The sequence below is a fragment of the Somniosus microcephalus genome, chromosome 3 (assembly GCF_052327205.1).
Source record: "Somniosus microcephalus isolate GS21.2 chromosome 3, FLI_Smic_1.0, whole genome shotgun sequence".
Taxonomy (NCBI): domain Eukaryota; kingdom Metazoa; phylum Chordata; class Chondrichthyes; order Squaliformes; family Somniosidae; genus Somniosus; species Somniosus microcephalus.
In genome coordinates this window covers 252,544,994-252,555,311 of record NC_140989.1, presented here as the reverse complement: position 1 = coordinate 252,555,311, position 10,318 = coordinate 252,544,994, and positions in this window count along the sequence as shown.

Below are 10,318 nucleotides of genomic sequence, written 5' to 3'. Positions count from 1 at the left end.
CAAGGCGTTTTGTTCGGGCGTTGCTTCTGGGAATTGCTGGGGGCTGGGCTGTTTAGAAAGGCCGGTGGCGGGCGCTCCGTTCCCGACTCCCGTGTCCGATTAGGGTGGGGGACGGCTCGTTGGAAAGCCCCGGCGCTGGCGCAGACCATATTGCCGCAGCTTATCGGGGATAACTTCGGGAGAGAAAGTCCGATCCGGTCCGGGTCAACTGCCACTGAACAGGGTGGCGGGGCCGCACAGACCAGTACCGGGCTTGTGCAGCTGCCTCTTTGCTGGGCCGAGGTACAGCCGTTGGCTGGAGACCGCTTTCCGACTGCTGAGCCGGTGCCGCGGGGACCCACCTTGACGTGCCGGCTGTCCGAGCAAGCCAGGGGCAAGGGGCATCCAAGGGTACCGGAACGGAGTCGGTCCGACACCGGGAAGTCGGGTGCCCGACGCTCCGAATCGAGCCCGGGGTTTTCGTGCATGTAACAAGGCGGGCGTTTGGACCCGGTTGCCTGGGAGCGGGTCCGCAACGGCGGGAGATTGCCTGGGTTTGGCTGGCCGGCAGTCGAACGCCTTTCGCTCTGGACTCCCGTGTCCGATTACGGTCAGGGAGGGCTCGTTGGAAAGCCCCGGCGCTGGCGCACACTATATTATCGGACTGGACCCCGGCAAGTTCGGGAAAGTGTCGCAGTCACGTACCGGCTGCGGTGCCGTCGGTCAGCGGCAGCTTATCGGGGATCACTTCGGGAAGGAAAGTCCGATCCGGTCGCAGTCAACTGCCGCTGAACGGGGTGGCGAGGCCGCACAGAGCAGTACCGGGCTTGTGTAGCTGCCGTTTTCTCGGCCGAGGTACAGCCGTTGGCTGGAGACCGCTTTCCGACCACTGAGAGGGCGGGGCAGGGGGCGGCCTGCACGCGCCGGCTGTCAGAGCAAGCCAGGGGCAAGGGGCATCCAACGGTACCAGAACGGAGTCAGTCCGACACCGGGAAGCCGGGTGCCCGTTGCTCGGAATCGAGCCCGGGGTTTTCGCGTGTAACAAGGCGGGCCTTTGCAACCGGTTCGGCCGGGCGGCAGTGGAACACACAGACACTCACATACACTGAGAGTGACAGAGAGAAGAGAGAGATACACAGAGTGAGAAAGACAAAGTCAACTGAGTAACTGAAATTTGAAAACTGAGTAACCAAATGCCACAGGGACAGTGGCATAGTGGTTAGCGCTGTTGCCTCATCAGCGCTGGGGACCCGGGTTCGAATCCGGCCTCGGGTGACTGTCTGTGTGGAGTTTGCACATGTAGGTTAGGTTTTTTTTAATGATAAAATTGGCCCTTAGTGTTAGGGGGATTAAATACGACAACTGGTTAACCAAAAGTCAGAGTGACAAATGATAAACCAAAAGGGCAACTCATTAACTGAATACATGGCATTCACATTGGGGACGGAAGTCCTATGGGAATGGATTCGGCCGCCTTACCGGGGCTTGGGGTGCTGCATTCCCGCTTGGGGAACCGAGTTGGGGTCGTCAAGTGGCCTTGTGCATTGGAGTCGGGACCAGCAGACACGAACTTAGGAAAATTGTGTGGAGGCGGGTTTGGGCCCGCACGCCAGTTTTGCGATTTTTATCCCCCACACGCCTCCAATCCCGCCTCCCCGGCCCTAGCAAAATCCAGCCCATAGTGTTACAAACAGTAATAGAGAACATTCATCATGGTTGGCCAAAAGGTTCCTGTCCAAAGTACTATCACATCAGGTCAGAGCTGAGTGTCGCAAGTGGACTATTACTAAAACAGAACAGAATAGTAATTCCACAGGCTCTACGTCGAGACATGCTCAAAAGGATTCATGAGGGACACCTCGGAATTGAAAAATGTAAAAGGAGAGCAAGAAACACTGTTTATTGGCCTGGCATAAATAAGGACATTGAGAACATGATAGGCATATGTGAGACATGGCAGAAACACCAAAACAAACAAGCAAAGGAACCAATGATAGTAGCTGACTTACCAACAGCACCATGGCAAAAGGTTGGTATGGACCTCTTTCATTTGAATGGTAAAGACTAATAGTGATTGACTACCATTCTAACTATCCTGAGATGGCGCTGCTCTCAAGCACATCAGTAAGCAGTGTCATAATGCATGTGAAATCCATCTTCGCCAGACATGGAATTCCCAGGATTGCCATTAGCGACAATGGTCCGTGCTTCAACTGTAAGGAGTGGCAACCGTTTGCAGCATATTATGACTTTCAGCACATCACATCTAGTCCTCTGTATGCTCAGTCGAATGGTAAGGCAGAGAAAGATGTTCAAGTTCTCAAACAGCTACTGAAGAAAGCAACAGAAAGCAAGTCTGATCCTTATCTCGCCCTGCTGAGCTACCGAGCCTCCTCTTTAGACTCTGGTTCTTCACCTGCTGAACTCCTAATGGGTCGCAAGTTGCGCACCATGCTACCCTGCTGTGCAAAAGAAAAGCAGAGTAAGGAACTGAGACAGAGACTTCAACTGTTAAAGCTGAAACAGAAATCACACTATGACAAGTCATCCAAAACTCTCAAACCATTGACAAGGGATGATATTGTCAGGATTGAGGATCCAGATGCATGGAACAGGAAAGCTACAGTCTTGAGGAAGTAGGACCAAGGTCATACACCATTAGAACTGAGGAAGGACAGATTCTCAGGAGGAACCGCCGTTCCCTCCTGAAAACACAAGAAACCATCCAAGAGCAAATCAATGACAATGCCGCAACTGAATCTTGTCACTCACCACCAGAACAATCTAACACAAACACACATACAGGCTCTCATGAAAACACATCAGACTTACCTGTGCTGAGAAGATCCACACGTGAAGTAAAAAAGCCTGATAGACTAAATCTTTGAGCACAAAGAAAACTATAATAAAAGAATGAAAAGCTTAGAGTTCATAAAGTAAAGCTTTGAAAATGTGTTGACTGTTGTGAAGATGTTTATGTCGTTATGATTGATTGATATTGATTTTGTTTAACCTCTAAGGAAGGGGGATGTAATGATCAGTAACATGTCATTCTAGAATGGTACACTAGGTGGAGCTGTATGTTTAGCAGTGGGCTACCCACAAGGCAGTAGTCAAGATGGATGCCTGTACACTAGTCCACATGGCTGAATAAATGACTAGCTCAAGCTAGCTGTTCATAATGAAAACGTCTATTTATTTATGAACATAACAAGCTCTGGTTTGGAAAGCCTGAAGATTGTAGGAGGAAGTCAAGACTTGGGGGAGTTCAAGAGCTCTGCAGTTTTGCAGTTCAAGGAGTGAGTGAGTCACAGTAAAATGCTGTGTAATGAGTCTTGACTTCAACACAGTGATGGTGTAGGGAGGAGGGAGAGCTTACAGAATGGTGTACTTGAAGCTCAGAGGGAATAAAAGGAAAAGGTTTAGTGGAGCATTGACCATGATAGTACCAGAATTATGAAGGACAAGAGGGGTTATGACCAAAGAGAAGAGAAAGAGATCACCTATTAAACAACAGATATTTTATTATAGTCTGTCCAGGACCATGAAAGGGGTGTTAGAAGAATCTCCTTAGGTATGGGAGCAATATTCTAAACTTGCTTAGGGAATAAGGGACCAAAGTGTCAGCTGTGACTTTTGCCTCTGAGTCAGAAGGTTGTGGGTTCAAATCCCTCTCCAGAGTCTTGAGTACATGATCTTGAGGTGAAACTTCAGTGCAGGATTGAGAGAGTGCTGCGCTGTCGGAGGTGCCATCTTTCAGATGAGATGTTAAACCAAGTCTCCATTTGCCCTCTCAGGCGGATGTAAAGGATCCCACAGCACTATTCGATGAAGAGCAGGGGAAGTTTCTCCGTGTCCTGGCCAACATTTATCCTGCGTCCAACATCTAAGACAGATGATCTGGTCATTTATTTCATTGCTGGGATCTTGATGTGAGCAAATTGGTTTTAAAAGTACTTCATTGGTTGTAAAGCGCTGTGGGACATCCTAAGGTAGTGAAAGGCGCAATATAATTACATTCTTTCAAATATGTTGAAGTGCGATAATACAAATCCTATCTGCCCCAAACCAAATGTTATTTGTTGCCTAATACAAGAGTGAAATATTTGATCCCTTGATCTCTAAAAGCTTAAAAAGAATTGAATGGGGTACGTACAATTAAAGTTATATGTGCACCAGTGTAGCTGAGGATTTTACCATGCTGCAGAATACAGGCCATTATTCTGTAAATCTGTAAGGATTCCAGGGGCTTCCTTTAACTGGTTTAAGGTAATCTACCTGGCCAGCAGTCTTTTTGCTGCTGCACTCTAAACCAATTTACAAACAGCGGTTTCGAATCGCTACCCCTCCTTTAGTTCTGAGTGGAGGAACTTATAATTAATGATATTAAACGGAACAAGTGGTTTGGATGAGAGAAAAAAATCAAGCTTTATTAACTAAAAGAAACTACAATCAAAATATCAAACTATCCCACATGCACACAGTAATTACAGTAAAATTGCTTAACGGGTTGCAGACGGCGAAAATGAGGGGTAAGTGACTACAATGTTGGTTAAACAATCTTAGTAATATCCCCTTAAATTACCACCCCCCAAACTCCTGCTGGGTTGCCTTGTTGAGGAGACAGAAACTCTGCTCACCTTTGGTCCAGCGAAGTAAGAGAGAGAGAGAGCTCACCTATCGTCCCAGGAAGCCAAGAGCCAAGAGAGCGAGCTGGCTGCTCAGCCTTTTTTTATACCTGGTGAGCCCCTCACATCCTGCCTTACAAGGGCTGTGTGCAAAATTAACCCCAAAGCTGTGATAGGCTAACTCAAAGTGGTTAGATTGAGTTAATGTGATTTTCAGAGCTCCCTTTGCTGAAACAAAAGGGAGATACATCTGCTCTATAGTCTAGTACTGGGTGATTGGAAACCCATTCAAGATACAAAGAGTCTCTTCTGCAGTTTAGGTGTATCCACTCGATATACAAACAAATGCTAATAGCATTCAATTGCTTTATAAACAAAGCAATGTCCTTTGTCTTCATTGAACCTTACTTCCAGACACACAAAGCTGCATTCCAAACCTCTTTTGTCATTCGGCCATGTGGTGTGACAGCCATTTTATCCCTGGAAATTTAAAAAGCACATTGCCCAGGGATACTTTAATCAAAAAACATGAATCTTCAGAACTGTAAATTATTGCGAATTCTTACAAATCTACCAAGTGCCAACTCAAATATGCAATTAATAGAAAAAGGGATGTAGTATTCCTACTAGCTCAAAAGGACCCCAGTTTGAAGCCTTCAGTTGTAGAGATAAAAAATAAAAAATGAATGCACATGGTTTCGAGAGTAAATTGTAAAACGCACTGTTTTAAAAAGTAATAAAAAGCAGTTCTTATATTATGCTCCGAAGCATTGTTGGAATTAGCCTGAGTAGATTTACACTTTCTGTGTTTAATTTTACTTTATATTTATGCACCATGCGCAACTTTACTTATTCGCACTAATCACACAGAGCCGTTATCATTGATACAATACAGCATGGTCTCAACTACTGCCATTGGCACTTTCCGAGTCTTTTACTGAGCTTTAAAAAGAAATCAGGAGTTCTTCGAGAGCTCAACACCATAGACTTTTTATCCAGGCTTATGTGGCAGAATAGTGATTGTATAAGTACAGAAGAAAGACTTGCATTTATATAGCGCCTTTCACAACCTCCGCGTGTTCTGTGAAGGAATCAGCCACATAACCTATTCAGAAAAAGACACCATTCTAGGAAAGAATTCTGGCCTTATTAAAACATGACAAACTGGGTCTGGAAATCTCGAAACCGAACGATGAAAAATCTGTGAAAGTATTCTGGCTATAGAGATAAGATAGTTGTTGACACTGAATCAATAACCTTATTGAAACAGAAGGTTAAAGGCTCCAGCAGGCTGAACCTTTCGGAATGAAACAATGGTTCACCCTGGATAAGGTGTTCTAATTTACACTTCGTAAAGAAGCACATAAAAGTAAGAAACATCTGCCTTCGTAAAAATGACATCAAGTAAAAAACACACCTGCCGTAACACCGTTTTTTATGGTAAACTTAGAACACCTAGAGAAGAGACATAATTCTGTAATGCTACCAGCTGAGGTGACTAAGAATTGCAGGGGTCAACAGAAAAATGACTAGAGATAATTAGCTTACATCAGAAAACCTTAAAGGAAATACCACTGGAAAAATGTACAAATATTGAACTCTCAAATGGGATAGTAGCCTCGCTTTAAAGGGGCAAAGAGATTCTCGGCTTCAGAGGCGGCTCTGTAAGTCTTCAACTCTTTGTACCTCAGGGATCAAAGGTATTTGATTTTGGTGGATAGCCTGAATAGAAATTTAAGAACTGTAAAACTGTAGCGAAGTTAAGATTTGAGAGTAAGGTTCTCTGATAATAGGATTGTAAGCTTTTTCTCTTTGGAACTGTTAATGTTGCGATTGACTCACCAACTGTAAATTATGTGTCGGTTCTTTAATAAATCTATATATTTTTAGAATTGTCTCACATAAGACTTCTGTATCAAAAACTCATGAACTCAGTCTCTGTGCACTGTTTGGTGAGGAGTTGCAGAATTCTGGGGGAATTTTCTGGACCCTCATAATATCCAGAACGTTACAGTCTAGCTAAACTTATTAAAAGTGCTATCTGGAGGATGGTAACATTTTCAGGTTGTTCCTTTCCTTTAGGGAGAGCTAGTCAGGACCTTTAGACCCAATTAAGCATCTTTAGGATTCGGCTACCTCAAACTTTAGTTGAAGGTGAACGTCTGAGAAATACGCCTGATCCGAGGTAGCCCTAAAGGGGCTAGGAGTAGTAATTATCCCTTCAGTTGGCGCCCAACGTGTGTGTTAACGAGTTGATACAGAACCCTATATTTATATTTATATCTATATCCATGTCGTAGATTGTTAAGTACCAATCATAAGGGTAAACCCATAAAACATAAGTCATTGTGGGAAGCCATTCTCCGTTCAAGGATGGAGAAACAGAATTGTCAATTGATTCATGCAAATGGGCATACCACTGGGACAGTACACTCAAAAGGAAACAGTCTGGCAGATGAATAAGCAAAATGTTCGGTCTGCATGACACCCCCTCGAGAGGGGCCTTTGAATATTAGTGTTATCACTAGGGCAGAACGAGCAGCTAATCAGGATGAGGAACTGATTCAGCTATTAGACCCAACAAAAGAGAATCCACCAGGATATCCATCAAAGTGCTTTTACTCGGAAACCCCTACTGGTATTGTGCTACTTAAGTTGCCAAAGGGAAACCGAGAAGTACCCCCGAGACACAAATGAGAATAGCTTGTAAAAGAAGCTCATGAGGGCATAGGTCAAGCACATTGTGGTGCCAGAACAACATTCTGCAAACTCACTTATATTGGTGGCCAGGCATGCTTAAGGCCTGTAAAACATACGTGGCAAATTGGGAGCCATGCAATTTAACCAATAAGTCATCTCTAATTAAGCCACCATCATTGGCTCCTGCGACAGCTGATGAGCCAATGGGAAAATTCTTTATTGACTTCATTGGACCACTTCCCCCGTCTTTTGGATACAGACATGTTCTTGTTTGTGTAGATGGATGCACTTCCTTCTGCAGGCTGGCCCCCACAAAAACTGTTTTGGAAAACACACTCGCCAATGCTGTTACTGACATAATTACTGTAGCTGGTGCACCCAAAATCTTACACTCCGATCAAGGCGGAGCCTTTGTCTCCAAGGTCTTCAAAGACTACTGCGAACAAAGGGGGATTGGGTTAGAGCACAGTACGCCACGTCAGCGGGGCTGGTGGAACGTAAAAACCAGGAAGAAACAAAGCTATTGGTCAAACTGTTGAGAATCAGGGGAAATAAGTGGACCACCATCATTCAGGAGGTGCAGCTATCACTTAATAATGTGCCCGCATCTGCATCAGGGACAGTGTCCCCATAAACTCCATATTACCTGATGTATGGGGTTGAGATGCATACACCGCTTACCCATGGTTCTTTTATTGCCTCTACACTTTCTGATTCCTTGACCCGACAGCGACAGTTAGATTTTTAAAAAAGAAGAAACAGAGGAGATTCATCAAATTGATCAGAGGATAAGGGAGGCAAATAGGCAGAAAAAATTGACGAACAAAGCATGGCAACCCCTAGCAGGAGAATGGGTACAGGAAAAGAAGTTCAAGCAAAAATCTGGTTTAAGACCTAAGTGGAAAAAACCTGTTCAAATACGTTCCGTTATTAACGAAAGATACATATATAAGAATAAAATACATATTAATCAGCCGAATGGCAAGCATATTCTTAAAACTGTCTCCATAGACAATCTCAAAAGATGTCCTGCGGGATACCGAAATGGAGGAACAATACAAGGTGCAGTCGTACACTGCCTTTCAAGACCCAGCTTGGAGCACGACACAGGAAATGGATGCGATCGAACTACTGATGATGATCAGCCAGACGGTATCGCCGACTCCTCCACACGATGCTTGGCAATGCCTTAGGAATTGGATTCGCAAAAAGCCACAACCAAAACAAGTAAAGATCAACGAGTTACTTCAACGAAGGAGGAAAACACTGCGGATGGAGAAGGAATCAACTGAGCTCCTGGCAAGGCCTTTACGAAAACAAGAATCTGTCCTCACGCTGGATCAATGAACAGCGTGTCAAGCTTCAGCCAGTTCCAAATGACGTCTCCTTGACTCGTATGAATAACTCACCTCTACGGAACGTACATCTGCCAATTGGACACTCTAAGTACATGTTGTTTTGCTAATTGCATGACAATGTACCTATCATCCTTTTCATTTGTGTTCAATTTAAAATAAGGCAAAATATTGTCCTGGGATGACTCAAAGGAATTTTTATGTAGCACATGATTGGGTTCTTGATAATCTCATGACATTAATGTACTATTGTAAGCTTATTAGTAACATTGACCAAATTCTGCCCTGATGTTTGAGCTCATTTTTTGGTCAAGAGGGGGGTGTGAAGGAATCAGCCACATAACCTATTCAGAAATATACACCATTCTATGAAAGAATTCTGGCCTTATTAAAACATGAATGACAAACTGGGTCTGGAAATCTAGAAACCGAACGATGAAAAATCTGTGAAAGTATTCTGGCTATAGAGATAAGATAGTTGTTGACACTGAATCAATAACCTTATTGAAACAGAAGGTTAAAGGCTCTGGCAGGCTGAACCTTTTGGAATGAAACAATGGTTCACCCTGGATAAGGTGTTCTAATTTACACTTCGTAAAGAAGCACATAAAAGTAAGAAACATCTGCCTTCGTAAAAATGACATCAAGTAAAAAACACACCTGCCGTAACACCGTTTTTTATGGTAAACTTAGAACACCTAGAGAAGAGACATAGGGGGAAAAATTCAGTTGTTTGCACCTCCCGTTAGTGCCTTAAGAGGGCGCTAATGGGGCGCAAAGCAACTGGCGCCCGGGCGCGGCATTTTTGCGCCGCTCACGAAATTAACTAGACGTTTTGCGGCGGCGCTAAACAATACCGCCCGATCTGCGCACGCAGATCTTGACGTCATTCGAGAGTGCAATGCCCTTGTGACGCCCCGGAATGGAAATTGAGTGGCGCCCCCCTCCTTTCCACCTGGCACAACCAACAACAGGTAGACTGGAACGCTTCCCAGTCGCTATGGGGCTGAGGGGGGGGGGCGCTATTTAAAGAGGGCCTCTTCCTGGCTTTTGTGTGGTAGCCATTTTTGCACCACTCGTTCTGAGAGAGAGAGAGAGAGATTTTGAGAGAGACAAAGAGAAAGAGAGACTTCTGCATTGAGTCAATGCTGTCTGAGGTAGTTTTGACTTCTGACCATAACTTTGCAGGTACTTTGGTTTTTGACCTTCATAACTTTGATTGCCTAGATATTATGGGGGCTGCAATGGATGGGGGCGTCGTCCTGCTCCGTCACATTCGGCGGGCACAGAGACGCAGAGAGAGAGTGGCAATCATGGCCAGAAGGAGGAGGGCCAACAGGCCTCTGTACAGGAGACCTTACCCTCCCAGGGTATTTCGCCAACAATTCTCCTACATTAATATGTCTGAGGAGCAGTGTTTGCGAAGGCTGCGCTTCAACAAGAAGGTGGTCACTGAGCTCTGCCACCTGCTTCAGCCAGATCTGCAGCCTCAACTGAGGAGCAGGATGTCTCTGTCGGTGGCGGTGAAGATAACAGTGGCTTTGAACTTTTATGCCACCGGCTCATTTCAATCAGCTACTGGGGACATCGGCAATATCTCCCAGTTCGCGGTGCATTGCTGCATCCGTCACGTCACAAATGTCCTCTTTAAAAGGA